The sequence below is a fragment of the Nelusetta ayraudi genome, unplaced genomic scaffold (genome assembly GCF_046127955.1).
Source record: "Nelusetta ayraudi isolate G7.1 ecotype Tasmania unplaced genomic scaffold, CSIRO-AGI_Nayr_v1 ptg000135l, whole genome shotgun sequence".
In the NCBI taxonomy this organism is placed as follows: domain Eukaryota; kingdom Metazoa; phylum Chordata; class Actinopteri; order Tetraodontiformes; family Monacanthidae; genus Nelusetta; species Nelusetta ayraudi.
In genome coordinates, this window is record NW_027466185.1 from 3,788,693 (window position 1) to 3,812,383 (window position 23,691).

The following is a 23,691-nucleotide window of genomic DNA, read 5'->3' on the forward strand; positions in this document are numbered from 1 at the left end:
GTTTATAAGGCCTGTTTGCAACAGCGTCTCTCGCTTACGGCCATACCACCCTCAGAACGCCCGATCTCGTCTGATCTCGGAAGCTAAGCAGGGTCGGGCCTGGTTAGTACTTGGATGGGAGACCGCCTGGGAATACCAGGTGCCGTAAGCTTTTTGTCCCGGCAGGGGGTGCTGTTTCCACGTGCAACTTTGTGAGGAAATCACAAGACAAACTGTTTTTTGCTGCCGGTTCATTTAAACAAACTCACAAACTAACTCACAAACTAACTAACTAACTAAATGAATGAATGAATAAATGAACACCACATGCACGGCTTCATAGGCGAGGTGCACTTCCTCCATGCTGCAGGTTTATAAGGCCTGTTTGCAACAGCGTCTCTCGCTTACGGCCATACCACCCTGAGAACGCCCGATCTCGTCTGATCTCGGAAGCTAAGCAGGGTCGGGCCTGGTTAGTACTTGGATGGGAGACCGCCTGGGAATACCAGGTGCCGTAAGCTTTTTGTCCCGGCAGGGGGTGCTGTTTCCACGTGCAACTTTATGAGGAAATCACAAGACAAACTGTTTTTTGCTGCCGGTTCATTTAAACAAACTCACAAACTAACTCACAAACTAACTAACTAACTAACTAAATGAATGAATGAATAAATGAACACCACATGCACGGCTTCATAGGCAAGGTGCACTTCCTCCATGCTGCAGGTTTATAAGGCCTGTTTGCAACAGCGTCTCTCGCTTACGGCCATACCACCCTCAGAACGCCCGATCTCGTCTGATCTCGGAAGCTAAGCAGGGTCGGGCCTGGTTAGTACTTGGATGGGAGACCGCCTGGGAATACCAGGTGCCGTAAGCTTTTTGTCCCGGCAGGGGGTGCTGTTTCCACGTGCAACTTTGTGAGGAAATCACAAGACAAACTGTTTTTTGCTGGCGGTTCATTTAAACAAACTCACAAACTAACTAACTAACTAACTAAATGAATGAATGAATGAATGAATAAATGAACACCACATGCACGGCTTCATAGGCAAGGTGCACTTCCTCCATGCTGCAGGTTTATAAGGCCTGTTTGCAACAGCGTCTCTCGCTTACGGCCATACCACCCTGAGAAAGTCCGATCTCGTCTGATCTCGGAAGCTAAGCAGGGTCGGGCCTGGTTAGTACTTGGATGGGAGACCGCCTGGGAATACCAGGTGCCGTAAGCTTTTTGTCCCGGCAGGGGGTGCTGTTTCCACGTGCAACTTTGTGAGGAAATCACAAGACAAACTGTTTTTTGCTGCCGGTTCATTTAAACAAACTCACAAACTAACTAACTAACTAACTAAATGAATGAATGAATGAATGAATAAATGAACACCACATGCACGGCTTCATAGGCAAGGTGCACTTCCTCCATGCTGCAGGTTTATAAGGCCTGTTTGCAACAGCGTCTCTCGCTTACGGCCATACCACCCTGAGAACGCCCGATCTCGTCTGATCTCGGAAGCTAAGCAGGGTCGGGCCTGGTTAGTACTTGGATGGGAGACCGCCTGGGAATACCAGGTGCCGTAAGCTTTTTGTCCCGGCAGGGGGTGCTGTTTCCACGTGCAACTTTATGAGGAAATCACAAGACAAACTGTTTTTTGCTGCCGGTTCATTTAAACAAACTCACAAACTAACTCACAAACTAACTAACTAACTAACTAAATGAATGAATGAATAAATGAACACCACATGCACGGCTTCATAGGCAAGGTGCACTTCCTCCATGCTGCAGGTTTATAAGGCCTGTTTGCAACAGCGTCTCTCGCTTACGGCCATACCACCCTGAGAACGCCCGATCTCGTCTGATCTCGGAAGCTAAGCAGGGTCGGGCCTGGTTAGTACTTGGATGGGAGACCGCCTGGGAATACCAGGTGCCGTAAGCTTTTTGTCCCGGCAGGGGGTGCTGTTTCCACGTGCAACTTTGTGAGGAAATCACAAGACAAACTGTTTTTTGCTGCCGGTTCATTTAAACAAACTCACAAACTAACTCACAAACTAACTAACTAACTAAATGAATGAATGAATAAATGAACACCACATGCACGGCTTCATAGGCAAGGTGCACTTCCTCCATGCTGCAGGTTTATAAGGCCTGTTTGCAACAGCGTCTCTCGCTTACGGCCATACCACCCTGAGAACGCCCGATCTCGTCTGATCTCGGAAGCTAAGCAGGGTCGGGCCTGGTTAGTACTTGGATGGGAGACCGCCTGGGAATACCAGGTGCCGTAAGCTTTTTGTCCCGGCAGGGGGTGCTGTTTCCACGTGCAACTTTATGAGGAAATCACAAGACAAACTGTTTTTTGCTGCCGGTTCATTTAAACAAACTCACAAACTAACTAACTAACTAACTAAATGAATGAATGAATAAATGAACACCACATGCACGGCTTCATAGGCAAGGTGCACTTCCTCCATGCTGCAGGTTTATAAGGCCTGTTTGCAACAGCGTCTCTCGCTTACGGCCATACCACCCTGAGAACGCCCGATCTCGTCTGATCTCGGAAGCTAAGCAGGGTCGGGCCTGGTTAGTACTTGGATGGGAGACCGCCTGGGAATACCAGGTGCTGTAAGCTTTTTGTCCCGGCAGGGGGTGCTGTTTCCACGTGCAACTTTATGAGGAAATCACAAGACAAACTGTTTTTTGCTGCCGGTTCATTTAAACAAACTCACAAACTAACTAACTAACTAACTAAATGAATGAATGAATAAATGAACACCACATGCACGGCTTCATAGGCAAGGTGCACTTCCTCCATGCTGCAGGTTTATAAGGCCTGTTTGCAACAGCGTCTCTCGCTTACGGCCATACCACCCTGAGAACGCCCGATCTCGTCTGATCTCGGAAGCTAAGCAGGGTCGGGCCTGGTTAGTACTTGGATGGGAGACCGCCTGGGAATACCAGGTGCCGTAAGCTTTTTGTCCCGGCAGGGGGTGCTGTTTCCACGTGCAACTTTGTGAGGAAATCACAAGACAAACTGTTTTTTGCTGCCGGTTCATTTAAACAAACTCACAAACTAACTCACAAACTAACTAACTAACTAAATGAATGAATGAATAAATGAACACCACATGCACGGCTTCATAGGCAAGGTGCACTTCCTCCATGCTGCAGGTTTATAAGGCCTGTTTGCAACAGCGTCTCTCGCTTACGGCCATACCACCCTGAGAACGCCCGATCTCGTCTGATCTCGGAAGCTAAGCAGGGTCGGGCCTGGTTAGTACTTGGATGGGAGACCGCCTGGGAATACCAGGTGCCGTAAGCTTTTTGTCCCGGCAGGGGGTGCTGTTTCCACGTGCAACTTTATGAGGAAATCACAAGACAAACTGTTTTTTGCTGCCGGTTCATTTAAACAAACTCACAAACTAACTAACTAACTAACTAAATGAATGAATGAATAAATGAACACCACATGCACGGCTTCATAGGCAAGGTGCACTTCCTCCATGCTGCAGGTTTATAAGGCCTGTTTGCAACAGCGTCTCTCGCTTACGGCCATACCACCCTGAGAACGCCCGATCTCGTCTGATCTCGGAAGCTAAGCAGGGTCGGGCCTGGTTAGTACTTGGATGGGAGACCGCCTGGGAATACCAGGTGCCGTAAGCTTTTTGTCCCGGCAGGGGGTGCTGTTTCCACGTGCAACTTTATGAGGAAATCACAAGACAAACTGTTTTTTGCTGCCGGTTCATTTAAACAAACTCACAAACTAACTCACAAACTAACTAACTAACTAACTAAATGAATGAATGAATAAATGAACACCACATGCACGGCTTCATAGGCAAGGTGCACTTCCTCCATGCTGCAGGTTTATAAGGCCTGTTTGCAACAGCGTCTCTCGCTTACGGCCATACCACCCTGAGAACGCCCGATCTCGTCTGATCTCGGAAGCTAAGCAGGGTCGGGCCTGGTTAGTACTTGGATGGGAGACCGCCTGGGAATACCAGGTGCCGTAAGCTTTTTGTCCCGGCAGGGGGTGCTGTTTCCACGTGCAACTTTGTGAGGAAATCACAAGACAAACTGTTTTTTGCTGCCGGTTCATTTAAACAAACTCACAAACTAACTCACAAACTAACTAACTAACTAAATGAATGAATGAATAAATGAACACCACATGCACGGCTTCATAGGCAAGGTGCACTTCCTCCATGCTGCAGGTTTATAAGGCCTGTTTGCAACAGCGTCTCTCGCTTACGGCCATACCACCCTGAGAACGCCCGATCTCGTCTGATCTCGGAAGCTAAGCAGGGTCGGGCCTGGTTAGTACTTGGATGGGAGACCGCCTGGGAATACCAGGTGCCGTAAGCTTTTTGTCCCGGCAGGGGGTGCTGTTTCCACGTGCAACTTTATGAGGAAATCACAAGACAAACTGTTTTTTGCTGCCGGTTCATTTAAACAAACTCACAAACTAACTAACTAACTAACTAAATGAATGAATGAATAAATGAACACCACATGCACGGCTTCATAGGCAAGGTGCACTTCCTCCATGCTGCAGGTTTATAAGGCCTGTTTGCAACAGCGTCTCTCGCTTACGGCCATACCACCCTGAGAACGCCCGATCTCGTCTGATCTCGGAAGCTAAGCAGGGTCGGGCCTGGTTAGTACTTGGATGGGAGACCGCCTGGGAATACCAGGTGCTGTAAGCTTTTTGTCCCGGCAGGGGGTGCTGTTTCCACGTGCAACTTTATGAGGAAATCACAAGACAAACTGTTTTTTGCTGCCGGTTCATTTAAACAAACTCACAAACTAACTAACTAACTAACTAAATGAATGAATGAATAAATGAACACCACATGCACGGCTTCATAGGCAAGGTGCACTTCCTCCATGCTGCAGGTTTATAAGGCCTGTTTGCAACAGCGTCTCTCGCTTACGGCCATACCACCCTGAGAACGCCCGATCTCGTCTGATCTCGGAAGCTAAGCAGGGTCGGGCCTGGTTAGTACTTGGATGGGAGACCGCCTGGGAATACCAGGTGCCGTAAGCTTTTTGTCCCGGCAGGGGGTGCTGTTTCCACGTGCAACTTTGTGAGGAAATCACAAGACAAACTGTTTTTTGCTGCCGGTTCATTTAAACAAACTCACAAACTAACTCACAAACTAACTAACTAACTAAATGAATGAATGAATAAATGAACACCACATGCACGGCTTCATAGGCAAGGTGCACTTCCTCCATGCTGCAGGTTTATAAGGCCTGTTTGCAACAGCGTCTCTCGCTTACGGCCATACCACCCTGAGAACGCCCGATCTCGTCTGATCTCGGAAGCTAAGCAGGGTCGGGCCTGGTTAGTACTTGGATGGGAGACCGCCTGGGAATACCAGGTGCCGTAAGCTTTTTGTCCCGGCAGGGGGTGCTGTTTCCACGTGCAACTTTATGAGGAAATCACAAGACAAACTGTTTTTTGCTGCCGGTTCATTTAAACAAACTCACAAACTAACTAACTAACTAACTAAATGAATGAATGAATAAATGAACACCACATGCACGGCTTCATAGGCAAGGTGCACTTCCTCCATGCTGCAGGTTTATAAGGCCTGTTTGCAACAGCGTCTCTCGCTTACGGCCATACCACCCTGAGAACGCCCGATCTCGTCTGATCTCGGAAGCTAAGCAGGGTCGGGCCTGGTTAGTACTTGGATGGGAGACCGCCTGGGAATACCAGGTGCCGTAAGCTTTTTGTCCCGGCAGGGGGTGCTGTTTCCACGTGCAACTTTATGAGGAAATCACAAGACAAACTGTTTTTTGCTGCCGGTTCATTTAAACAAACTCACAAACTAACTAACTAACTAACTAAATGAATGAATGAATAAATGAACACCACATGCACGGCTTCATAGGCAAGGTGCACTTCCTCCATGCTGCAGGTTTATAAGGCCTGTTTGCAACAGCATCTCTCGCTTACGGCCATACCACCCTGAGAACGCCCGATCTCGTCTGATCTCGGAAGCTAAGCAGGGTCGGGCCTGGTTAGTACTTGGATGGGAGACCGCCTGGGAATACCAGGTGCCGTAAGCTTTTTGTCCCGGCAGGGGGTGCTGTTTCCACGTGCAACTTTGTGAGGAAATCACAAGACAAACTGTTTTTTGCTGCCGGTTCATTTAAACAAACTCACAAACTAACTCACAAACTAACTAACTAACTAAATGAATGAATGAATAAATGAACACCACATGCACGGCTTCATAGGCAAGGTGCACTTCCTCCATGCTGCAGGTTTATAAGGCCTGTTTGCAACAGCGTCTCTCGCTTACGGCCATACCACCCTGAGAACGCCCGATCTCGTCTGATCTCGGAAGCTAAGCAGGGTCGGGCCTGGTTAGTACTTGGATGGGAGACCGCCTGGGAATACCAGGTGCCGTAAGCTTTTTGTCCCGGCAGGGGGTGCTGTTTCCACGTGCAACTTTATGAGGAAATCACAAGACAAACTGTTTTTTGCTGCCGGTTCATTTAAACAAACTCACAAACTAACTCACAAACTAACTAACTAACTAACTAAATGAATGAATGAATAAATGAACACCACATGCACGGCTTCATAGGCAAGGTGCACTTCCTCCATGCTGCAGGTTTATAAGGCCTGTTTGCAACAGCGTCTCTCGCTTACGGCCATACCACCCTCAGAACGCCCGATCTCGTCTGATCTCGGAAGCTAAGCAGGGTCGGGCCTGGTTAGTACTTGGATGGGAGACCGCCTGGGAATACCAGGTGCCGTAAGCTTTTTGTCCCGGCAGGGGGTGCTGTTTCCACGTGCAACTTTGTGAGGAAATCACAAGACAAACTGTTTTTTGCTGCCGGTTCATTTAAACAAACTCACAAACTAACTCACAAACTAACTAACTAACTAAATGAATGAATGAATAAATGAACACCACATGCACGGCTTCATAGGCGAGGTGCACTTCCTCCATGCTGCAGGTTTATAAGGCCTGTTTGCAACAGCGTCTCTCGCTTACGGCCATACCACCCTGAGAACGCCCGATCTCGTCTGATCTCGGAAGCTAAGCAGGGTCGGGCCTGGTTAGTACTTGGATGGGAGACCGCCTGGGAATACCAGGTGCCGTAAGCTTTTTGTCCCGGCAGGGGGTGCTGTTTCCACGTGCAACTTTATGAGGAAATCACAAGACAAACTGTTTTTTGCTGCCGGTTCATTTAAACAAACTCACAAACTAACTCACAAACTAACTAACTAACTAACTAAATGAATGAATGAATAAATGAACACCACATGCACGGCTTCATAGGCAAGGTGCACTTCCTCCATGCTGCAGGTTTATAAGGCCTGTTTGCAACAGCGTCTCTCGCTTACGGCCATACCACCCTCAGAACGCCCGATCACGTCTGATCTCGGAAGCTAAGCAGGGTCGGGCCTGGTTAGTACTTGGATGGGAGACCGCCTGGGAATACCAGGTGCCGTAAGCTTTTTGTCCCGGCAGGGGGTGCTGTTTCCACGTGCAACTTTGTGAGGAAATCACAAGACAAACTGTTTTTTGCTGCCGGTTCATTTAAACAAACTCACAAACTAACTCACAAACTAACTAACTAACTAAATGAATGAATGAATAAATGAACACCACATGCACGGCTTCATAGGCAAGGTGCACTTCCTCCATGCTGCAGGTTTATAAGGCCTGTTTGCAACAGCGTCTCTCGCTTACGGCCATACCACCCTGAGAACGCCCGATCTCGTCTGATCTCGGAAGCTAAGCAGGGTCGGGCCTGGTTAGTACTTGGATGGGAGACCGCCTGGGAATACCAGGTGCCGTAAGCTTTTTGTCCCGGCAGGGGGTGCTGTTTCCACGTGCAACTTTGTGAGGAAATCACAAGACAAACTGTTTTTTGCTGCCGGTTCATTTAAACAAACTCACAAACTAACTCACAAACTAACTAACTAACTAAATGAATGAATGAATAAATGAACACCACATGCACGGCTTCATAGGCAAGGTGCACTTCCTCCATGCTGCAGGTTTATAAGGCCTGTTTGCAACAGCGTCTCTCGCTTACGGCCATACTACCCTGAGAACGCCCGATCTCGTCTGATCTCGGAAGCTAAGCAGGGTCGGGCCTGGTTAGTACTTGGATGGGAGACCGCCTGGGAATACCAGGTGCCGTAAGCTTTTTGTCCCGGCAGGGGGTGCTGTTTCCACGTGCAACTTTATGAGGAAATCACAAGACAAACTGTTTTTTGCTGCCGGTTCATTTAAACAAACTCACAAACTAACTAACTAACTAACTAAATGAATGAATGAATAAATGAACACCACATGCACGGCTTCATAGGCAAGGTGCACTTCCTCCATGCTGCAGGTTTATAAGGCCTGTTTGCAACAGCGTCTCTCGCTTACGGCCATACCACCCTGAGAACGCCCGATCTCGTCTGATCTCGGAAGCTAAGCAGGGTCGGGCCTGGTTAGTACTTGGATGGGAGACCGCCTGGGAATACCAGGTGCCGTAAGCTTTTTGTCCCGGCAGGGGGTGCTGTTTCCACGTGCAACTTTATGAGGAAATCACAAGACAAACTGTTTTTTGCTGCCGGTTCATTTAAACAAACTCACAAACTAACTCACAAACTAACTAACTAACTAAATGAATGAATGAATAAATGAACACCACATGCACGGCTTCATAGGCAAGGTGCACTTCCTCCATGCTGCAGGTTTATAAGGCCTGTTTGCAACAGCGTCTCTCGCTTACGGCCATACCACCCTGAGAACGCCCGATCTCGTCTGATCTCGGAAGCTAAGCAGGGTCGGGCCTGGTTAGTACTTGGATGGGAGACCGCCTGGGAATACCAGGTGCCGTAAGCTTTTTGTCCCGGCAGGGGGTGCTGTTTCCACGTGCAACTTTGTGAGGAAATCACAAGACAAACTGTTTTTTGCTGGCGGTTCATTTAAACAAACTCACAAACTAACTAACTAACTAACTAAATGAATGAATGAATGAATGAATAAATGAACACCACATGCACGGCTTCATAGGCAAGGTGCACTTCCTCCATGCTGCAGGTTTATAAGGCCTGTTTGCAACAGCGTCTCTCGCTTACGGCCATACCACCCTGAGAACGCCTGATCTCGTCTGATCTCGGAAGCTAAGCAGGGTCGGGCCTGGTTAGTACTTGGATGGGAGACCGCCTGGGAATACCAGGTGCCGTAAGCTTTTTGTCCCGGCAGGGGGTGCTGTTTCCACGTGCAACTTTGTGAGGAAATCACAAGACAAACTGTTTTTTGCTGGCGGTTCATTTAAACAAACTCACAAACTAACTCACAAACTAACTAACTAACTAAATGAATGAATGAATAAATGAACACCACATGCACGGCTTCATAGGCAAGGTGCACTTCCTCCATGCTGCAGGTTTATAAGGCCTGTTTGCAACAGCGTCTCTCGCTTACGGCCATACCACCCTGAGAACGCCCGATCTCGTCTGATCTCGGAAGCTAAGCAGGGTCGGGCCTGGTTAGTACTTGGATGGGAGACCGCCTGGGAATACCAGGTGCCGTAAGCTTTTTGTCCCGGCAGGGGGTGCTGTTTCCACGTGCAACTTTGTGAGGAAATCACAAGACAAACTGTTTTTTGCTGCCGGTTCATTTAAACAAACTCACAAACTAACTAACTAACTAACTAAATGAATGAATGAATGAATGAATAAATGAACACCACATGCACGGCTTCATAGGCAAGGTGCACTTCCTCCATGCTGCAGGTTTATAAGGCCTGTTTGCAACAGCGTCTCTCGCTTACGGCCATACCACCCTGAGAACGCCCGATCTCGTCTGATCTCGGAAGCTAAGCAGGGTCGGGCCTGGTTAGTACTTGGATGGGAGACCGCCTGGGAATACCAGGTGCCGTAAGCTTTTTGTCCCGGCAGGGGGTGCTGTTTCCACGTGCAACTTTATGAGGAAATCACAAGACAAACTGTTTTTTGCTGCCGGTTCATTTAAACAAACTCACAAACTAACTCACAAACTAACTAACTAACTAAATGAATGAATGAATAAATGAACACCACATGCACGGCTTCATAGGCAAGGTGCACTTCCTCCATGCTGCAGGTTTATAAGGCCTGTTTGCAACAGCGTCTCTCGCTTACGGCCATACCACCCTGAGAACGCCCGATCTCGTCTGATCTCGGAAGCTAAGCAGGGTCGGGCCTGGTTAGTACTTGGATGGGAGACCGCCTGGGAATACCAGGTGCCGTAAGCTTTTTGTCCCGGCAGGGGGTGCTGTTTCCACGTGCAACTTTGTGAGGAAATCACAAGACAAACTGTTTTTTGCTGGCGGTTCATTTAAACAAACTCACAAACTAACTCACAAACTAACTAACTAACTAAATGAATGAATGAATAAATGAACACCACATGCACGGCTTCATAGGCAAGGTGCACTTCCTCCATGCTGCAGGTTTATAAGGCCTGTTTGCAACAGCGTCTCTCGCTTACGGCCATACCACCCTGAGAACGCCCGATCTCGTCTGATCTCGGAAGCTAAGCAGGGTCGGGCCTGGTTAGTACTTGGATGGGAGACCGCCTGGGAATACCAGGTGCCGTAAGCTTTTTGTCCCGGCAGGGGGTGCTGTTTCCACGTGCAACTTTGTGAGGAAATCACAAGACAAACTGTTTTTTGCTGCCGGTTCATTTAAACAAACTCACAAACTAACTCACAAACTAACTAACTAACTAAATGAATGAATGAATAAATGAACACCACATGCACGGCTTCATAGGCAAGGTGCACTTCCTCCATGCTGCAGGTTTATAAGGCCTGTTTGCAACAGCGTCTCTCGCTTACGGCCATACCACCCTGAGAACGCCCGATCTCGTCTGATCTCGGAAGCTAAGCAGGGTCGGGCCTGGTTAGTACTTGGATGGGAGACCGCCTGGGAATACCAGGTGCCGTAAGCTTTTTGTCCCGGCAGGGGGTGCTGTTTCCACGTGCAACTTTATGAGGAAATCACTAGACAAACTGTTTTTTGCTGCCGGTTCATTTAAACAAACTCACAAACTAACTAACTAACTAACTAAATGAATGAATGAATGAATGAATAAATAAATGAACACCACATGCACGGCTTCATAGGCAAGGTGCACTTCCTCCATGCTGCAGGTTTATAAGGCCTGTTTGCAACAGCGTCTCTCGCTTACGGCCATACCACCCTGAGAACGCCCGATCTCGTCTGATCTCGGAAGCTAAGCAGGGTCGGGCCTGGTTAGTACTTGGATGGGAGACCGCCTGGGAATACCAGGTGCCGTAAGCTTTTTGTCCCGGCAGGGGGTGCTGTTTCCACGTGCAACTTTATGAGGAAATCACAAGACAAACTGTTTTTTGCTGCCGGTTCATTTAAACAAACTCACAAACTAACTCACAAACTAACTAACTAACTAAATGAATGAATGAATAAATGAACACCACATGCACGGCTTCATAGGCAAGGTGCACTTCCTCCATGCTGCAGGTTTATAAGGCCTGTTTGCAACAGCGTCTCTCGCTTACGGCCATACCACCCTGAGAACGCCCGATCTCGTCTGATCTCGGAAGCTAAGCAGGGTCGGGCCTGGTTAGTACTTGGATGGGAGACCGCCTGGGAATACCAGGTGCCGTAAGCTTTTTGTCCCGGCAGGGGGTGCTGTTTCCACGTGCAACTTTATGAGGAAATCACAAGACAAACTGTTTTTTGCTGCCGGTTCATTTAAACAAACTCACAAACTAACTAACTAACTAAATGAATGAATGAATAAATGAACACCACATGCACGGCTTCATAGGCAAGGTGCACTTCCTCCATGCTGCAGGTTTATAAGGCCTGTTTGCAACAGCGTCTCTCGCTTACGGCCATACCACCCTGAGAACGCCCGATCTCGTCTGATCTCGGAAGCTAAGCAGGGTCGGGCCTGGTTAGTACTTGGATGGGAGACCGCCTGGGAATACCAGGTGCCGTAAGCTTTTTGTCCCGGCAGGGGTGCTGTTTCCACGTGCAACTTTGTGAGGAAATCACAAGACAAACTGTTTTTTGCTGCCGGTTCATTTAAACAAACTCACAAACTAACTAACTAACTAACTAAATGAATGAATGAATGAATGAATAAATGAACACCACATGCACGGCTTCATAGGCAAGGTGCACTTCCTCCATGCTGCAGGTTTATAAGGCCTGTTTGCAACAGCGTCTCTCGCTTACGGCCATACCACCCTGAGAACGCCCGATCTCGTCTGATCTCGGAAGCTAAGCAGGGTCGGGCCTGGTTAGTACTTGGATCGGAGACCGCCTGGGAATACCAGGTGCCGTAAGCTTTTTGTCCCGGCAGGGGGTGCTGTTTCCACGTGCAACTTTATGAGGAAATCACAAGACAAACTGTTTTTTGCTGGCGGTTCATTTAAACAAACTCACAAACTAACTAACTAACTAACTAAATGAATGAATGAATGAATGAATGAATGAACACCACATGCACGGCTTCATAGGCAAGGTGCACTTCCTCCATGCTGCAGGTTTATAAGGCCTGTTTGCAACAGCGTCTCTCGCTTACGGCCATACCACCCTGAGAACGCCCGATCTCGTCTGATCTCGGAAGCTAAGCAGGGTCGGGCCTGGTTAGTACTTGGATGGGAGACCGCCTGGGAATACCAGGTGCCGTAAGCTTTTTGTCCCGGCAGGGGGTGCTGTTTCCACGTGCAACTTTGTGAGGAAATCACAAGACAAACTGTTTTTTGCTGCCGGTTCATTTAAACAAACTCACAAACAAACTCACAAACTAACTAACTAACTAAATGAATGAATGAATAAATGAACACCACATGCACGGCTTCATAGGCAAGGTGCACTTCCTCCATGCTGCAGGTTTATAAGGCCTGTTTGCAACAGCGTCTCTCGCTTACGGCCATACCACCCTGAGAACGCCCGATCTCGTCTGATCTCGGAAGCTAAGCAGGGTCGGGCCTGGTTAGTACTTGGATGGGAGACCGCCTGGGAATACCAGGTGCCGTAAGCTTTTTGTCCCGGCAGGGGGTGCTGTTTCCACGTGCAACTTTATGAGGAAATCACAAGACAAACTGTTTTTTGCTGCCGGTTCATTTAAACAAACTCACAAACTAACTAACTAACTAAATGAATGAATGAATGAATGAATGAATAAATGAACACCACATGCACGGCTTCATAGGCAAGGTGCACTTCCTCCATGCTGCAGGTTTATAAGGCCTGTTTGCAACAGCGTCTCTCGCTTACGGACATACCACCCTGAGAACGCCCGATCTGTCTGATCTCGGAAGCTAAGCAGGGTCGGGCCTGGTTAGTACTTGGATGGGAGACCGCCTGGGAATACCAGGTGCCGTAAGCTTTTTGTCCCGGCAGGGGGTGCTGTTTCCACGTGCAACTTTATGAGGAAATCACAAGACAAACTGTTTTTTGCTGCCGGTTCATTTAAACAAACTCACAAACTAACTAACTAACTAAATGAATGAATGAATAAATGAACACCACATGCACGGCTTCATAGGCAAGGTGCACTTCCTCCATGCTGCAGGTTTATAAGGCCTGTTTGCAACAGCGTCTCTCGCTTACGGCCATACCACCCTGAGAACGCCCGATCTCGTCTGATCTCGGAAGCTAAGCAGGGTCGGGCCTGGTTAGTACTTGGATGGGAGAACGCCTGGGAATACCAGGTGCCGTAAGCTTTTTGTCCCGGCAGGGGGTGCTGTTTCCACGTGCAACTTTATGAGGAAATCACAAGACAAACTGTTTTTTGCTGGCGGTTCATATAAACAAACTCACAAACTAACTAACTAACTAACTAAATGAATGAATGAATGAATGAATAAATGAACACCACATGCACAGCTTCATAGGCAAGGTGCACTTCCTCCATGCTGCAGGTTTATAAGGCCTGTTTGCAACAGCGTCTCTCGCTTACGGCCATACCACCCTGAGAACGCCCGATCTCGTCTGATCTCGGAAGCTAAGCAGGGTCGGGCCTGGTTAGTACTTGGATGGGAGACCGCCTGGGAATACCAGGTGCCGTAAGCTTTTTGTCCCGGCAGGGGGTGCTGTTTCCACGTGCAACTTTATGAGGAAATCACAAGACAAACTGTTTTTTGCTGCCGGTTCATTTAAACAAACTCACAAACTAACTAACTAACTAAATGAATGAATGAATAAATGAACACCACATGCACGGCTTCATAGGCAAGGTGCACTTCCTCCATGCTGCAGGTTTATAAGGCCTGTTTGCAACAGCGTCTCTCGCTTACGGCCATACCACCCTGAGAACGCCCGATCTCGTCTGATCTCGGAAGCTAAGCAGGGTCGGGCCTGGTTAGTACTTGGATGGGAGACCGCCTGGGAATACCAGGTGCCGTAAGCTTTTTGTCCCGGCAGGGGGTGCTGTTTCCACGTGCAACTTTATGAGGAAATCACAAGACAAACTGTTTTTTGCTGGCGGTTCATTTAAACAAACTCACAAACTAACTAACTAACTAACTAACTAAATGAATGAATGAATAAATGAACACCACATGCACGGCTTCATAGGCAAGGTGCACTTCCTCCATGCTGCAGGTTTATAAGGCCTGTTTGCAACAGCGTCTCTCGCTTACGGCCATACCACCCTGAGAACGCCCGATCTCGTCTGATCTCGGAAACTAAGCAGGGTCGGGCCTGGTTAGTACTTGGATGGGAGACCGCCTGGGAATACCAGGTGCCGTAAGCTTTTTGTCCCGGCAGGGGGTGCTGTTTCCACGTGCAACTTTATGAGGAAATCACAAGACAAACTGTTTTTTGCTGCCGGTTCATTTAAACAAACTCACAAACTAACTAACTAACTAAATGAATGAATGAATAAATGAACACCACATGCACGGCTTCATAGGCAAGGTGCACTTCCTCCATGCTGCAGGTTTATAAGGCCTGTTTGCAACAGCGTCTCTCGCTTACGGCCATACCACCCTGAGAACGCCCGATCTCGTCTGATCTCGGAAGCTAAGCAGGGTCGGGCCTGGTTAGTACTTGGATGGGAGACCGCCTGGGAATACCAGGTGCCGTAAGCTTTTTGTCCCGGCAGGGGTGCTGTTTCCACGTGCAACTTTGTGAGGAAATCACAAGACAAACTGTTTTTTGCTGGCGGTTCATTTAAACAAACTCACAAACTAACTAACTAACTAACTAAATGAATGAATGAATGAATGAATAAATGAACACCACATGCACGGCTTCATAGGCAAGGTGCACTTCCTCCATGCTGCAGGTTTATAAGGCCTGTTTGCAACAGCGTCTCTCGCTTACGGCCATACCACCCTGAGAACGCCCGATCTCGTCTGATCTCGGAAGCTAAGCAGGGTCGGGCCTGGTTAGTACTTGGATGGGAGACCGCCTGGGAATACCAGGTGCCGTAAGCTTTTTGTCCCGGCAGGGGGTGCTGTTTCCACGTGCAACTTTATGAGGAAATCACAAGACAAACTGTTTTTTGCTGCCGGTTCATTTAAACAAACTCACAAACTAACTAACTAACTAAATGAATGAATGAATAAATGAACACCACATGCACGGCTTCATAGGCAAGGTGCACTTCCTCCATGCTGCAGGTTTATAAGGCCTGTTTGCAACAGCGTCTCTCGCTTACGGCCATACCACCCTGAGAATGCCCGATCTCGTCTGATCTCGGAAGCTAAGCAGGGTCGGGCCTGGTTAGTACTTGGATGGGAGACCGCCTGGGAATACCAGGTGCCGTAAGCTTTTTGTCCCGGCAGGGGTGCTGTTTCCACGTGCAACTTTGTGAGGAAATCACAAGACAAACTGTTTTTTGCTGGCGGTTCATTTAAACAAACTCACAAACTAACTAACTAACTAACTAAATGAATGAATGAATGAATGAATAAATGAACACCACATGCACGGCTTCATAGGCAAGGTGCACTTCCTCCATGCTGCAGGTTTATAAGGCCTGTTTGCAACAGCGTCTCTCGCTTACGGCCATACCACCCTGAGAACGCCCGATCTCGTCTGATCTCGGAAGCTAAGCAGGGTCGGGCCTGGTTAGTACTTGGATGGGAGACCGCCTGGGAATACCAGGTGCCGTAAGCTTTTTGTCCCGGCAGGGGGTGCTGTTTCCACGTGCAACTTTATGAGGAAATCACAAGACAAACTGTTTTTTGCTGGCGGTTCATTTAAACAAACTCACAAACTAACTAACTAACTAACTAAATGAATGAATGAATGAATGAATGAATGAACACCACATGCACGGCTTCATAGGCAAGGTGCACTTCCTCCATGCTGCAGGTTTATAAGGCCTGTTTGCAACAGCGTCTCTCGCTTACGGCCATACCACCCTGAGAACGCCCGATCTCGTCTGATCTCGGAAGCTAAGCAGGGTCGGGCCTGGTTAGTACTTGGATGGGAGACCGCCTGGGAATACCAGGTGCCGTAAGCTTTTTGTCCCGGCAGGGGGTGCTGTTTCCACGTGCAACTTTATGAGGAAATCACAAGACAAACTGTTTTTTGCTGGCGGTTCATTTAAACAAACTCACAAACTAACTAACTAACTAACTAACTAACTAAATGAATGAATGAATGAATGAATAAATGAACACCACATGCACGGCTTCATAGGCAAGGTGCACTTCCTCCATGCTGCAGGTTTATAAGGCCTGTTTGCAACAGCGTCTCTCGCTTACGGCCATACCACCCTGAGAACGCCCGATCTCGTCTGATCTCGGAAGCTAAGCAGGGTCGGGCCTGGTTAGTACTTGGATGGGAGACCGCCTGGGAATACCAGGTGCCGTAAGCTTTTTGTCCCGGCAGGGGTGCTGTTTCCACGTGCAACTTTGTGAGGAAATCACAAGACAAACTGTTTTTTGCTGGCGGTTCATTTAAACAAACTCACAAACTAACTAACTAACTAAATGAATGAATGAATGAATGAATAAATGAACACCACATGCACGGCTTCATAGGCAAGGTGCACTTCCTCCATGCTGCAGGTTTATAAGGCCTGTTTGCAACAGCGTCTCTCGCTTACGGCCATACCACCCTGAGAACGCCCGATCTCGTCTGATCTCGGAAGCTAAGCAGGGTCGGGCCTGGTTAGTACTTGGATGGGAGACCGCCTGGGAATACCAGGTGCCGTAAGCTTTTTGTCCCGGCAGGGGGTGCTGTTTCCACGTGCAACTTTATGAGGAAATCACAAGACAAACTGTTTTTTGCTGCCGGTTCATTTAAACAAACTCACAAACTAACTAACTAACTAAATGAATGAATGAATAAATGAACACCACATGCACGGCTTCATAGGCAAGGTGCACTTCCTCCATGCTGCAGGTTTATAAGGCCTGTTTGCAACAGCGTCTCTCGCTTACGGCCATACCACCCTGAGAACGCCCGATCTCGTCTGATCTCGGAAGCTAAGCAGGGTCGGGCCTGGTTAGTACTTGGATGGGAGACCGCCTGGGAATACCAGGTGCCGTAAGCTTTTTGTCCCGGCAGGGGGTGCTGTTTCCACGTGCAACTTTATGAGGAAATCACAAGACAAACTGTTTTTTGCTGCCGGTTCATTTAAACAAACTCACAAACTAACTAACTAACTAAATGAATGAATGAATGAATGAATGAATAAATGAACACCACATGCACGGCTTCATAGGCAAGGTGCACTTCCTCCATGCTGCAGGTTTATAAGGCCTGTTTGCAACAGCGTCTCTCGCTTACGGCCATACCACCCTGAGAACGCCCGATCTGTCTGATCTCGGAAGCTAAGCAGGGTCGGGCCTGGTTAGTACTTGGATGGGAGACCGCCTGGGAATACCAGGTGCCGTAAGCTTTTTGTCCCGGCAGGGGGTGCTGTTTCCACGTGCAACTTTATGAGGAAATCACAAGACAAACTGTTTTTTGCTGCCGGTTCATTTAAACAAACTCACAAACTAACTAACTAACTAAATGAATGAATGAATAAATGAACACCACATGCACGGCTTCATAGGCAAGGTGCACTTCCTCCATGCTGCAGGTTTATAAGGCCTGTTTGCAACAGCGTCTCTCGCTTACGGACATACCACCCTGAGAACGCCCGATCTCGTCTGATCTCGGAAGCTAAGCAGGGTCGGGCCTGGTTAGTACTTGGATGGGAGAACGCCTGGGAATACCAGGTGCCGTAAGCTTTTTGTCCCGGCAGGGGGTGCTGTTTCCACGTGCAACTTTATGAGGAAATCACAAGACAAACTGTTTTTTGCTGGCGGTTCATATAAACAAACTCACAAACTAACTAACTAACTAACTAAATGAATGAATGAATGAATGAATAAATGAACACCACATGCACAGCTTCATAGGCAAGGTGCACTTCCTCCATGCTGCAGGTTTATAAGGCCTATTTGCAACAGCGTCTCTCGCTTACGGCCATACCACCCTGAGAACGCCTGATCTCGGCTGATCTCGGAAGCTAAGCAGGGTCGGGCCTGGTTAGTACTTGGATGGGAGACCGCCTGGGAATACCAGGTGCCGTAAGCTTTTTGTCCCGGCAGGGGGTGCTGTTTCCACGTGCAACTTTATGAGGAAATCACAAGACAAACTGTTTTTTGCTGCCGGTTCATTTAAACAAACTCACAAACTAACTAACTAACTAAATGAATGAATGAATAAATGAACACCACATGCACGGCTTCATAGGCAAGGGGCACTTCCTCCATGCTGCAGGTTTATAAGGCCTGTTTGCAACAGCGTCTCTCGCTTACGGCCATACCACCCTGAGAACGCCCGATCTCGTCTGATCTCGGAAGCTAAGCAGGGTCGGGCCTGGTTAGTACTTGGATGGGAGACCGCCTGGGAATACCAGGTGCCGTAAGCTTTTTGTCCCGGCAGGGGGTGCTGTTTCCACGTGCAACTTTATGAGGAAATCACAAGACAAACTGTTTTTTGCTGCCGGTTCATTTAAACAAACTCACAAACTAACTAACTAACTAAATGAATGAATGAATAAATGAACACCACATGCACGGCTTCATAGGCAAGGTGCACTTCCTCCATGCTGCAGGTTTATAAGGCCTGTTTGCAACAGCGTCTCTCGCTTACGGACATACCACCCTGAGAACGCCCGATCTCGTCTGATCTCGGAAGCTAAGCAGGGTCGGGCCTGGTTAGTACTTGGATGGGAGAACGCCTGGGAATACCAGGTGCCGTAAGCTTTTTGTCCCGGCAGGGGGTGCTGTTTCCACGTGCAACTTTATGAGGAAATCACAAGACAAACTGTTTTTTGCTGGCGGTTCATATAAACAAACTCACAAACTAACTAACTAACTAACTAAATGAATGAATGAATGAATGAATAAATGAACACCACATGCACGGCTTCATAGGCAAGGTGCACTTCCTCCATGCTGCAGGTTTATAAGGCCTGTTTGCAACAGCGTCTCTCGCTTACGGCCATACCACCCTGAGAACGCCCGATCTCGTCTGATCTCGGAAGCTAAGCAGGGTCGGGCCTGGTTAGTACTTGGATGGGAGACCGCCTGGGAATACCAGGTGCCGTAAGCTTTTTGTCCCGGCAGGGGGTGCTGTTTCCACGTGTAACTTTATGAGGAAATCACAAGACAAACTGTTTTTTGCTGCCGGTTCATTTAAACAAACTCACAAACTAACTAACTAACTAACTAAATGAATGAATGAATGAATGAATAAATGAACACCACATGCACGGCTTCATAGGCAAGGTGCACTTCCTCCATGCTGCAGGTTTATAAGGCCTGTTTGCAACAGCGTCTCTCGCTTACGGCCATACCACCCTGAGAACGCCCGATCTCGTCTGATCTCGGAAGCTAAGCAGGGTCGGGCCTGGTTAGTACTTGGATGGGAGACCGCCTGGGAATACCAGGTGCCGTAAGCTTTTTGTCCCGGCAGGGGTGCTGTTTCCACGTGCAACTTTGTGAGGAAATCACAAGACAAACTGTTTTTTGCTGGCGGTTCATTTAAACAAACTCACAAACTAACTAACTAACTAACTAAATGAATGAATGAATGAATGAATAAATGAACACCACATGCACGGCTTCATAGGCAAGGTGCACTTCCTCCATGCTGCAGGTTTATAAGGCCTGTTTGCAACAGCGTCTCTCGCTTACGGCCATACCACCCTGAGAACGCCCGATCTCGTCTGATCTCGGAAGCTAAGCAGGGTCGGGCCTGGTTAGTACTTGGATGGGAGACCGCCTGGGAATACCAGGTGCCGTAAGCTTTTTGTCCCGGCAGGGGGTGCTGTTTCCACGTGCAACTTTATGAGGAAATCACAAGACAAACTGTTTTTTGCTGGCGGTTCATTTAAACAAACTCACAAACTAACTAACTAACTAACTAACTAAATGAATGAATGAATGAATGAATAAATGAACACCACATGCACGGCTTCATAGGCAAGGTGCACTTCCTCCATGCTGCAGGTTTATAAGGCCTGTTTGCAACAGCGTCTCTCGCTTACGGCCATACCACCCTGAGAACGCCCGATCTCGTCTGATCTCGGAAGCTAAGCAGGGTCGGGCCTGGTTAGTACTTGGATGGGAGACCGCCTGGGAATACCAGGTGCCGTAAGCTTTTTGTCCCGGCAGGGGTGCTGTTTCCACGTGCAACTTTGTGAGGAAATCACAAGACAAACTGTTTTTTGCTGGCGGTTCATTTAAACAAACTCACAAACTAACTAACTAACTAAATGAATGAATGAATGAATGAATAAATGAACACCACATGCACGGCTTCATAGGCAAGGTGCACTTCCTCCATGCTGCAGGTTTATAAGGCCTGTTTGCAACAGCGTCTCTCGCTTACGGCCATACCACCCTGAGAACGCCCGATCTCGTCTGATCTCGGAAGCTAAGCAGGGTCGGGCCTGGTTAGTACTTGGATGGGAGACCGCCTGGGAATACCAGGTGCCGTAAGCTTTTTGTCCCGGCAGGGGGTGCTGTTTCCACGTGCAACTTTATGAGGAAATCACAAGACAAACTGTTTTTTGCTGCCGGTTCATTTAAACAAACTCACAAACTAACTAACTAACTAAATGAATGAATGAATAAATGAACACCACATGCACGGCTTCATAGGCAAGGTGCACTTCCTCCATGCTGCAGGTTTATAAGGCCTGTTTGCAACAGCGTCTCTCGCTTACGGCCATACCACCCTGAGAACGCCCGATCTCGTCTGATCTCGGAAGCTAAGCAGGGTCGGGCCTGGTTAGTACTTGGATGGGAGACCGCCTGGGAATACCAGGTGCCGTAAGCTTTTTGTCCCGGCAGGGGGTGCTGTTTCCACGTGCAACTTTATGAGGAAATCACAAGACAAACTGTTTTTTGCTGCCGGTTCATTTAAACAAACTCACAAACTAACTAACTAACTAAATGAATGAATGAATGAATGAATGAATAAATGAACACCACATGCACGGCTTCATAGGCAAGGTGCACTTCCTCCATGCTGCAGGTTTATAAGGCCTGTTTGCAACAGCGTCTCTCGCTTACGGCCATACCACCCTGAGAACGCCCGATCTGTCTGATCTCGGAAGCTAAGCAGGGTCGGGCCTGGTTAGTACTTGGATGGGAGACCGCCTGGGAATACCAGGTGCCGTAAGCTTTTTGTCCCGGCAGGGGGTGCTGTTTCCACGTGCAACTTTATGAGGAAATCACAAGACAAACTGTTTTTTGCTGCCGGTTCATTTAAACAAACTCACAAACTAACTAACTAACTAAATGAATGAATGAATAAATGAACACCACATGCACGGCTTCATAGGCAAGGTGCACTTCCTCCATGCTGCAGGTTTATAAGGCCTGTTTGCAACAGCGTCTCTCGCTTACGGACATACCACCCTGAGAACGCCCGATCTCGTCTGATCTCGGAAGCTAAGCAGGGTCGGGCCTGGTTAGTACTTGGATGGGAGAACGCCTGGGAATACCAGGTGCCGTAAGCTTTTTGTCCCGGCAGGGGGTGCTGTTTCCACGTGCAACTTTATGAGGAAATCACAAGACAAACTGTTTTTTGCTGGCGGTTCATATAAACAAACTCACAAACTAACTAACTAACTAACTAAATGAATGAATGAATGAATGAATAAATGAACACCACATGCACAGCTTCATAGGCAAGGTGCACTTCCTCCATGCTGCAGGTTTATAAGGCCTGTTTGCAACAGCGTCTCTCGCTTACGGCCATACCACCCTGAGAACGCCCGATCTCGTCTGATCTCGGAAGCTAAGCAGGGTCGGGCCTGGTTAGTACTTGGATGGGAGACCGCCTGGGAATACCAGGTGCCGTAAGCTTTTTGTCCCGGCAGGGGGTGCTGTTTCCACGTGCAACTTTATGAGGAAATCACAAGACAAACTGTTTTTTGCTGCCGGTTCATTTAAACAAACTCACAAACTAACTAACTAACTAAATGAATGAATGAATAAATGAACACCACATGCACGGCTTCATAGGCAAGGTGCACTTCCTCCATGCTGCAGGTTTATAAGGCCTGTTTGCAACAGCGTCTCTCGCTTACGGCCATACCACCCTGAGAACGCCCGATCTCGTCTGATCTCGGAAGCTAAGCAGGGTCGGGCCTGGTTAGTACTTGGATGGGAGACCGCCTGGGAATACCAGGTGCCGTAAGCTTTTTGTCCCGGCAGGGGGTGCTGTTTCCACGTGCAACTTTATGAGGAAATCACAAGACAAACTGTTTTTTGCTGCCGGTTCATTTAAACAAACTCACAAACTAACTAACTAACTAACTAAATGAATGAATGAATGAATGAATAAATGAACACCACATGCACGGCTTCATAGGCAAGGTGCACTTCCTCCATGCTGCAGGTTTATAAGGCCTGTTTGCAACAGCGTCTCTCGCTTACGGCCATACCACCCTGAGAACGCCCGATCTCGTCTGATCTCGGAAACTAAGCAGGGTCGGGCCTGGTTAGTACTTGGATGGGAGACCGCCTGGGAATACCAGGTGCCGTAAGCTTTTTGTCCCGGCAGGGGGTGCTGTTTCCACGTGCAACTTTATGAGGAAATCACAAGACAAACTGTTTTTTGCTGCCGGTTCATTTAAACAAACTCACAAACTAACTAACTAACTAAATGAATGAATGAATAAATGAACACCACATGCACGGCTTCATAGGCGAGGTGCACTTCCTCCATGCTGCAGGTTTATAAGGCCTATTTGCAACAGCGTCTCTCGCTTACGGCCATACCACCCTGAGAACGCCTGATCTCGGCTGATCTCGGAAGCTAAGCAGGGTCGGGCCTGGTTAGTACTTGGATGGGAGACCGCCTGGGAATACCAGGTGCCGTAAGCTTTTTGTCCCGGCAGGGGGTGCTGTTTCCACGTGCAACTTTATGAGGAAATCACAAGACAAACTGTTTTTTGCTGCCGGTTCATTTAAACAAACTCACAAACTAACTAACTAACTAAATGAATGAATGAATAAATGAACACCACATGCACGGCTTCATAGGCAAGGGGCACTTCCTCCATGCTGCAGGTTTATAAGGCCTGTTTGCAACAGCGTCTCTCGCTTACGGCCATACCACCCTGAGAACGCCCGATCTCGTCTGATCTCGGAAGCTAAGCAGGGTCGGGCCTGGTTAGTACTTGGATGGGAGACCGCCTGGGAATACCAGGTGCCGTAAGCTTTTTGTCCCGGCAGGGGGTGCTGTT

At 48.2% G+C, this 23,691-nt stretch overlaps 69 non-coding genes across 69 annotated transcripts; all 69 read left to right on the forward strand.

The window, feature by feature from the left end:
* The first annotated feature begins 32 nt into the window (after positions 1-32).
* On the forward strand, positions 33-151 carry LOC142878374 (5S ribosomal RNA). Its single transcript, XR_012924644.1, has one exon. It is a non-coding gene; the product is annotated as a 5S ribosomal RNA (ribosomal RNA).
* Positions 152-381: 230 nt separating this feature from the next.
* Positions 382-500, forward strand: LOC142879050 (5S ribosomal RNA). Its single transcript, XR_012925280.1, has one exon. It is a non-coding gene; the product is annotated as a 5S ribosomal RNA (ribosomal RNA).
* Positions 501-734: 234 nt separating this feature from the next.
* LOC142878375 (5S ribosomal RNA) lies at positions 735-853 on the forward strand. The gene has a single exon (XR_012924645.1). It is a non-coding gene; the product is annotated as a 5S ribosomal RNA (ribosomal RNA).
* A 230-nt stretch (positions 854-1,083) lies between these two features.
* On the forward strand, positions 1,084-1,202 carry LOC142878538 (5S ribosomal RNA). The gene has a single exon (XR_012924802.1). It is a non-coding gene; the product is annotated as a 5S ribosomal RNA (ribosomal RNA).
* A 230-nt stretch (positions 1,203-1,432) lies between these two features.
* Positions 1,433-1,551, forward strand: LOC142879051 (5S ribosomal RNA). The gene has a single exon (XR_012925281.1). It is a non-coding gene; the product is annotated as a 5S ribosomal RNA (ribosomal RNA).
* Positions 1,552-1,785: 234 nt separating this feature from the next.
* On the forward strand, positions 1,786-1,904 carry LOC142879052 (5S ribosomal RNA). Its single transcript, XR_012925282.1, has one exon. It is a non-coding gene; the product is annotated as a 5S ribosomal RNA (ribosomal RNA).
* A 230-nt stretch (positions 1,905-2,134) lies between these two features.
* Positions 2,135-2,253, forward strand: LOC142879053 (5S ribosomal RNA). The gene has a single exon (XR_012925283.1). It is a non-coding gene; the product is annotated as a 5S ribosomal RNA (ribosomal RNA).
* A 222-nt stretch (positions 2,254-2,475) lies between these two features.
* On the forward strand, positions 2,476-2,594 carry LOC142878169 (5S ribosomal RNA). The gene has a single exon (XR_012924448.1). It is a non-coding gene; the product is annotated as a 5S ribosomal RNA (ribosomal RNA).
* A 222-nt stretch (positions 2,595-2,816) lies between these two features.
* Positions 2,817-2,935, forward strand: LOC142879054 (5S ribosomal RNA). Its single transcript, XR_012925284.1, has one exon. It is a non-coding gene; the product is annotated as a 5S ribosomal RNA (ribosomal RNA).
* Positions 2,936-3,165: 230 nt separating this feature from the next.
* On the forward strand, positions 3,166-3,284 carry LOC142877560 (5S ribosomal RNA). Its single transcript, XR_012923868.1, has one exon. It is a non-coding gene; the product is annotated as a 5S ribosomal RNA (ribosomal RNA).
* A 222-nt stretch (positions 3,285-3,506) lies between these two features.
* LOC142877561 (5S ribosomal RNA) lies at positions 3,507-3,625 on the forward strand. The gene has a single exon (XR_012923869.1). It is a non-coding gene; the product is annotated as a 5S ribosomal RNA (ribosomal RNA).
* Positions 3,626-3,859: 234 nt separating this feature from the next.
* LOC142877562 (5S ribosomal RNA) lies at positions 3,860-3,978 on the forward strand. Its single transcript, XR_012923870.1, has one exon. It is a non-coding gene; the product is annotated as a 5S ribosomal RNA (ribosomal RNA).
* Positions 3,979-4,208: 230 nt separating this feature from the next.
* LOC142877563 (5S ribosomal RNA) lies at positions 4,209-4,327 on the forward strand. Its single transcript, XR_012923871.1, has one exon. It is a non-coding gene; the product is annotated as a 5S ribosomal RNA (ribosomal RNA).
* A 222-nt stretch (positions 4,328-4,549) lies between these two features.
* Positions 4,550-4,668, forward strand: LOC142878170 (5S ribosomal RNA). Its single transcript, XR_012924449.1, has one exon. It is a non-coding gene; the product is annotated as a 5S ribosomal RNA (ribosomal RNA).
* Positions 4,669-4,890: 222 nt separating this feature from the next.
* On the forward strand, positions 4,891-5,009 carry LOC142877564 (5S ribosomal RNA). Its single transcript, XR_012923872.1, has one exon. It is a non-coding gene; the product is annotated as a 5S ribosomal RNA (ribosomal RNA).
* Positions 5,010-5,239: 230 nt separating this feature from the next.
* Positions 5,240-5,358, forward strand: LOC142877566 (5S ribosomal RNA). Its single transcript, XR_012923874.1, has one exon. It is a non-coding gene; the product is annotated as a 5S ribosomal RNA (ribosomal RNA).
* Positions 5,359-5,580: 222 nt separating this feature from the next.
* On the forward strand, positions 5,581-5,699 carry LOC142877567 (5S ribosomal RNA). Its single transcript, XR_012923875.1, has one exon. It is a non-coding gene; the product is annotated as a 5S ribosomal RNA (ribosomal RNA).
* Positions 5,700-5,921: 222 nt separating this feature from the next.
* On the forward strand, positions 5,922-6,040 carry LOC142877569 (5S ribosomal RNA). Its single transcript, XR_012923876.1, has one exon. It is a non-coding gene; the product is annotated as a 5S ribosomal RNA (ribosomal RNA).
* A 230-nt stretch (positions 6,041-6,270) lies between these two features.
* Positions 6,271-6,389, forward strand: LOC142877570 (5S ribosomal RNA). The gene has a single exon (XR_012923877.1). It is a non-coding gene; the product is annotated as a 5S ribosomal RNA (ribosomal RNA).
* Positions 6,390-6,623: 234 nt separating this feature from the next.
* Positions 6,624-6,742, forward strand: LOC142878376 (5S ribosomal RNA). The gene has a single exon (XR_012924646.1). It is a non-coding gene; the product is annotated as a 5S ribosomal RNA (ribosomal RNA).
* Positions 6,743-6,972: 230 nt separating this feature from the next.
* Positions 6,973-7,091, forward strand: LOC142877571 (5S ribosomal RNA). The gene has a single exon (XR_012923878.1). It is a non-coding gene; the product is annotated as a 5S ribosomal RNA (ribosomal RNA).
* A 234-nt stretch (positions 7,092-7,325) lies between these two features.
* On the forward strand, positions 7,326-7,444 carry LOC142878449 (5S ribosomal RNA). The gene has a single exon (XR_012924716.1). It is a non-coding gene; the product is annotated as a 5S ribosomal RNA (ribosomal RNA).
* Positions 7,445-7,674: 230 nt separating this feature from the next.
* On the forward strand, positions 7,675-7,793 carry LOC142877572 (5S ribosomal RNA). Its single transcript, XR_012923879.1, has one exon. It is a non-coding gene; the product is annotated as a 5S ribosomal RNA (ribosomal RNA).
* Positions 7,794-8,023: 230 nt separating this feature from the next.
* LOC142878273 (5S ribosomal RNA) lies at positions 8,024-8,142 on the forward strand. Its single transcript, XR_012924547.1, has one exon. It is a non-coding gene; the product is annotated as a 5S ribosomal RNA (ribosomal RNA).
* A 222-nt stretch (positions 8,143-8,364) lies between these two features.
* Positions 8,365-8,483, forward strand: LOC142877573 (5S ribosomal RNA). The gene has a single exon (XR_012923880.1). It is a non-coding gene; the product is annotated as a 5S ribosomal RNA (ribosomal RNA).
* A 230-nt stretch (positions 8,484-8,713) lies between these two features.
* On the forward strand, positions 8,714-8,832 carry LOC142877574 (5S ribosomal RNA). The gene has a single exon (XR_012923881.1). It is a non-coding gene; the product is annotated as a 5S ribosomal RNA (ribosomal RNA).
* A 230-nt stretch (positions 8,833-9,062) lies between these two features.
* LOC142878260 (5S ribosomal RNA) lies at positions 9,063-9,181 on the forward strand. The gene has a single exon (XR_012924535.1). It is a non-coding gene; the product is annotated as a 5S ribosomal RNA (ribosomal RNA).
* Positions 9,182-9,411: 230 nt separating this feature from the next.
* On the forward strand, positions 9,412-9,530 carry LOC142877575 (5S ribosomal RNA). Its single transcript, XR_012923882.1, has one exon. It is a non-coding gene; the product is annotated as a 5S ribosomal RNA (ribosomal RNA).
* Positions 9,531-9,760: 230 nt separating this feature from the next.
* On the forward strand, positions 9,761-9,879 carry LOC142877576 (5S ribosomal RNA). Its single transcript, XR_012923883.1, has one exon. It is a non-coding gene; the product is annotated as a 5S ribosomal RNA (ribosomal RNA).
* A 230-nt stretch (positions 9,880-10,109) lies between these two features.
* On the forward strand, positions 10,110-10,228 carry LOC142877578 (5S ribosomal RNA). Its single transcript, XR_012923885.1, has one exon. It is a non-coding gene; the product is annotated as a 5S ribosomal RNA (ribosomal RNA).
* A 230-nt stretch (positions 10,229-10,458) lies between these two features.
* LOC142877579 (5S ribosomal RNA) lies at positions 10,459-10,577 on the forward strand. Its single transcript, XR_012923886.1, has one exon. It is a non-coding gene; the product is annotated as a 5S ribosomal RNA (ribosomal RNA).
* A 230-nt stretch (positions 10,578-10,807) lies between these two features.
* Positions 10,808-10,926, forward strand: LOC142877580 (5S ribosomal RNA). The gene has a single exon (XR_012923887.1). It is a non-coding gene; the product is annotated as a 5S ribosomal RNA (ribosomal RNA).
* A 234-nt stretch (positions 10,927-11,160) lies between these two features.
* Positions 11,161-11,279, forward strand: LOC142877581 (5S ribosomal RNA). The gene has a single exon (XR_012923888.1). It is a non-coding gene; the product is annotated as a 5S ribosomal RNA (ribosomal RNA).
* Positions 11,280-11,509: 230 nt separating this feature from the next.
* On the forward strand, positions 11,510-11,628 carry LOC142877582 (5S ribosomal RNA). The gene has a single exon (XR_012923889.1). It is a non-coding gene; the product is annotated as a 5S ribosomal RNA (ribosomal RNA).
* Positions 11,629-11,846: 218 nt separating this feature from the next.
* LOC142877583 (5S ribosomal RNA) lies at positions 11,847-11,965 on the forward strand. The gene has a single exon (XR_012923890.1). It is a non-coding gene; the product is annotated as a 5S ribosomal RNA (ribosomal RNA).
* Positions 11,966-12,194: 229 nt separating this feature from the next.
* Positions 12,195-12,313, forward strand: LOC142878520 (5S ribosomal RNA). Its single transcript, XR_012924785.1, has one exon. It is a non-coding gene; the product is annotated as a 5S ribosomal RNA (ribosomal RNA).
* A 230-nt stretch (positions 12,314-12,543) lies between these two features.
* Positions 12,544-12,662, forward strand: LOC142877585 (5S ribosomal RNA). The gene has a single exon (XR_012923891.1). It is a non-coding gene; the product is annotated as a 5S ribosomal RNA (ribosomal RNA).
* Positions 12,663-12,892: 230 nt separating this feature from the next.
* LOC142877586 (5S ribosomal RNA) lies at positions 12,893-13,011 on the forward strand. Its single transcript, XR_012923892.1, has one exon. It is a non-coding gene; the product is annotated as a 5S ribosomal RNA (ribosomal RNA).
* Positions 13,012-13,241: 230 nt separating this feature from the next.
* LOC142878585 (5S ribosomal RNA) lies at positions 13,242-13,359 on the forward strand. Its single transcript, XR_012924848.1, has one exon. It is a non-coding gene; the product is annotated as a 5S ribosomal RNA (ribosomal RNA).
* A 218-nt stretch (positions 13,360-13,577) lies between these two features.
* LOC142878476 (5S ribosomal RNA) lies at positions 13,578-13,696 on the forward strand. The gene has a single exon (XR_012924743.1). It is a non-coding gene; the product is annotated as a 5S ribosomal RNA (ribosomal RNA).
* Positions 13,697-13,926: 230 nt separating this feature from the next.
* Positions 13,927-14,045, forward strand: LOC142877587 (5S ribosomal RNA). Its single transcript, XR_012923893.1, has one exon. It is a non-coding gene; the product is annotated as a 5S ribosomal RNA (ribosomal RNA).
* A 218-nt stretch (positions 14,046-14,263) lies between these two features.
* LOC142877588 (5S ribosomal RNA) lies at positions 14,264-14,382 on the forward strand. Its single transcript, XR_012923894.1, has one exon. It is a non-coding gene; the product is annotated as a 5S ribosomal RNA (ribosomal RNA).
* Positions 14,383-14,608: 226 nt separating this feature from the next.
* LOC142878410 (5S ribosomal RNA) lies at positions 14,609-14,727 on the forward strand. Its single transcript, XR_012924679.1, has one exon. It is a non-coding gene; the product is annotated as a 5S ribosomal RNA (ribosomal RNA).
* A 218-nt stretch (positions 14,728-14,945) lies between these two features.
* Positions 14,946-15,064, forward strand: LOC142877590 (5S ribosomal RNA). The gene has a single exon (XR_012923896.1). It is a non-coding gene; the product is annotated as a 5S ribosomal RNA (ribosomal RNA).
* A 229-nt stretch (positions 15,065-15,293) lies between these two features.
* On the forward strand, positions 15,294-15,412 carry LOC142877591 (5S ribosomal RNA). The gene has a single exon (XR_012923897.1). It is a non-coding gene; the product is annotated as a 5S ribosomal RNA (ribosomal RNA).
* A 218-nt stretch (positions 15,413-15,630) lies between these two features.
* Positions 15,631-15,749, forward strand: LOC142878218 (5S ribosomal RNA). Its single transcript, XR_012924496.1, has one exon. It is a non-coding gene; the product is annotated as a 5S ribosomal RNA (ribosomal RNA).
* Positions 15,750-15,978: 229 nt separating this feature from the next.
* LOC142877592 (5S ribosomal RNA) lies at positions 15,979-16,097 on the forward strand. Its single transcript, XR_012923898.1, has one exon. It is a non-coding gene; the product is annotated as a 5S ribosomal RNA (ribosomal RNA).
* Positions 16,098-16,327: 230 nt separating this feature from the next.
* LOC142877593 (5S ribosomal RNA) lies at positions 16,328-16,446 on the forward strand. Its single transcript, XR_012923899.1, has one exon. It is a non-coding gene; the product is annotated as a 5S ribosomal RNA (ribosomal RNA).
* A 238-nt stretch (positions 16,447-16,684) lies between these two features.
* Positions 16,685-16,803, forward strand: LOC142877594 (5S ribosomal RNA). The gene has a single exon (XR_012923900.1). It is a non-coding gene; the product is annotated as a 5S ribosomal RNA (ribosomal RNA).
* A 225-nt stretch (positions 16,804-17,028) lies between these two features.
* Positions 17,029-17,147, forward strand: LOC142877595 (5S ribosomal RNA). Its single transcript, XR_012923901.1, has one exon. It is a non-coding gene; the product is annotated as a 5S ribosomal RNA (ribosomal RNA).
* Positions 17,148-17,365: 218 nt separating this feature from the next.
* On the forward strand, positions 17,366-17,484 carry LOC142877596 (5S ribosomal RNA). Its single transcript, XR_012923902.1, has one exon. It is a non-coding gene; the product is annotated as a 5S ribosomal RNA (ribosomal RNA).
* Positions 17,485-17,714: 230 nt separating this feature from the next.
* LOC142878564 (5S ribosomal RNA) lies at positions 17,715-17,832 on the forward strand. Its single transcript, XR_012924827.1, has one exon. It is a non-coding gene; the product is annotated as a 5S ribosomal RNA (ribosomal RNA).
* Positions 17,833-18,050: 218 nt separating this feature from the next.
* Positions 18,051-18,169, forward strand: LOC142878567 (5S ribosomal RNA). The gene has a single exon (XR_012924830.1). It is a non-coding gene; the product is annotated as a 5S ribosomal RNA (ribosomal RNA).
* A 230-nt stretch (positions 18,170-18,399) lies between these two features.
* On the forward strand, positions 18,400-18,518 carry LOC142878529 (5S ribosomal RNA). Its single transcript, XR_012924793.1, has one exon. It is a non-coding gene; the product is annotated as a 5S ribosomal RNA (ribosomal RNA).
* A 218-nt stretch (positions 18,519-18,736) lies between these two features.
* LOC142877597 (5S ribosomal RNA) lies at positions 18,737-18,855 on the forward strand. Its single transcript, XR_012923903.1, has one exon. It is a non-coding gene; the product is annotated as a 5S ribosomal RNA (ribosomal RNA).
* A 218-nt stretch (positions 18,856-19,073) lies between these two features.
* On the forward strand, positions 19,074-19,192 carry LOC142878568 (5S ribosomal RNA). The gene has a single exon (XR_012924831.1). It is a non-coding gene; the product is annotated as a 5S ribosomal RNA (ribosomal RNA).
* A 230-nt stretch (positions 19,193-19,422) lies between these two features.
* Positions 19,423-19,541, forward strand: LOC142877598 (5S ribosomal RNA). The gene has a single exon (XR_012923904.1). It is a non-coding gene; the product is annotated as a 5S ribosomal RNA (ribosomal RNA).
* A 230-nt stretch (positions 19,542-19,771) lies between these two features.
* Positions 19,772-19,890, forward strand: LOC142877599 (5S ribosomal RNA). The gene has a single exon (XR_012923905.1). It is a non-coding gene; the product is annotated as a 5S ribosomal RNA (ribosomal RNA).
* A 229-nt stretch (positions 19,891-20,119) lies between these two features.
* LOC142877602 (5S ribosomal RNA) lies at positions 20,120-20,238 on the forward strand. The gene has a single exon (XR_012923907.1). It is a non-coding gene; the product is annotated as a 5S ribosomal RNA (ribosomal RNA).
* Positions 20,239-20,472: 234 nt separating this feature from the next.
* Positions 20,473-20,591, forward strand: LOC142877603 (5S ribosomal RNA). The gene has a single exon (XR_012923908.1). It is a non-coding gene; the product is annotated as a 5S ribosomal RNA (ribosomal RNA).
* A 225-nt stretch (positions 20,592-20,816) lies between these two features.
* On the forward strand, positions 20,817-20,935 carry LOC142877604 (5S ribosomal RNA). Its single transcript, XR_012923909.1, has one exon. It is a non-coding gene; the product is annotated as a 5S ribosomal RNA (ribosomal RNA).
* A 218-nt stretch (positions 20,936-21,153) lies between these two features.
* LOC142877605 (5S ribosomal RNA) lies at positions 21,154-21,272 on the forward strand. Its single transcript, XR_012923910.1, has one exon. It is a non-coding gene; the product is annotated as a 5S ribosomal RNA (ribosomal RNA).
* Positions 21,273-21,502: 230 nt separating this feature from the next.
* LOC142878565 (5S ribosomal RNA) lies at positions 21,503-21,620 on the forward strand. The gene has a single exon (XR_012924828.1). It is a non-coding gene; the product is annotated as a 5S ribosomal RNA (ribosomal RNA).
* Positions 21,621-21,838: 218 nt separating this feature from the next.
* Positions 21,839-21,957, forward strand: LOC142878570 (5S ribosomal RNA). Its single transcript, XR_012924833.1, has one exon. It is a non-coding gene; the product is annotated as a 5S ribosomal RNA (ribosomal RNA).
* A 230-nt stretch (positions 21,958-22,187) lies between these two features.
* LOC142877606 (5S ribosomal RNA) lies at positions 22,188-22,306 on the forward strand. Its single transcript, XR_012923911.1, has one exon. It is a non-coding gene; the product is annotated as a 5S ribosomal RNA (ribosomal RNA).
* A 218-nt stretch (positions 22,307-22,524) lies between these two features.
* On the forward strand, positions 22,525-22,643 carry LOC142877607 (5S ribosomal RNA). Its single transcript, XR_012923912.1, has one exon. It is a non-coding gene; the product is annotated as a 5S ribosomal RNA (ribosomal RNA).
* Positions 22,644-22,873: 230 nt separating this feature from the next.
* On the forward strand, positions 22,874-22,992 carry LOC142878411 (5S ribosomal RNA). The gene has a single exon (XR_012924680.1). It is a non-coding gene; the product is annotated as a 5S ribosomal RNA (ribosomal RNA).
* Positions 22,993-23,210: 218 nt separating this feature from the next.
* LOC142878530 (5S ribosomal RNA) lies at positions 23,211-23,329 on the forward strand. The gene has a single exon (XR_012924794.1). It is a non-coding gene; the product is annotated as a 5S ribosomal RNA (ribosomal RNA).
* A 218-nt stretch (positions 23,330-23,547) lies between these two features.
* Positions 23,548-23,666, forward strand: LOC142877608 (5S ribosomal RNA). The gene has a single exon (XR_012923913.1). It is a non-coding gene; the product is annotated as a 5S ribosomal RNA (ribosomal RNA).
* Positions 23,667-23,691: the final 25 nt, after the last annotated feature.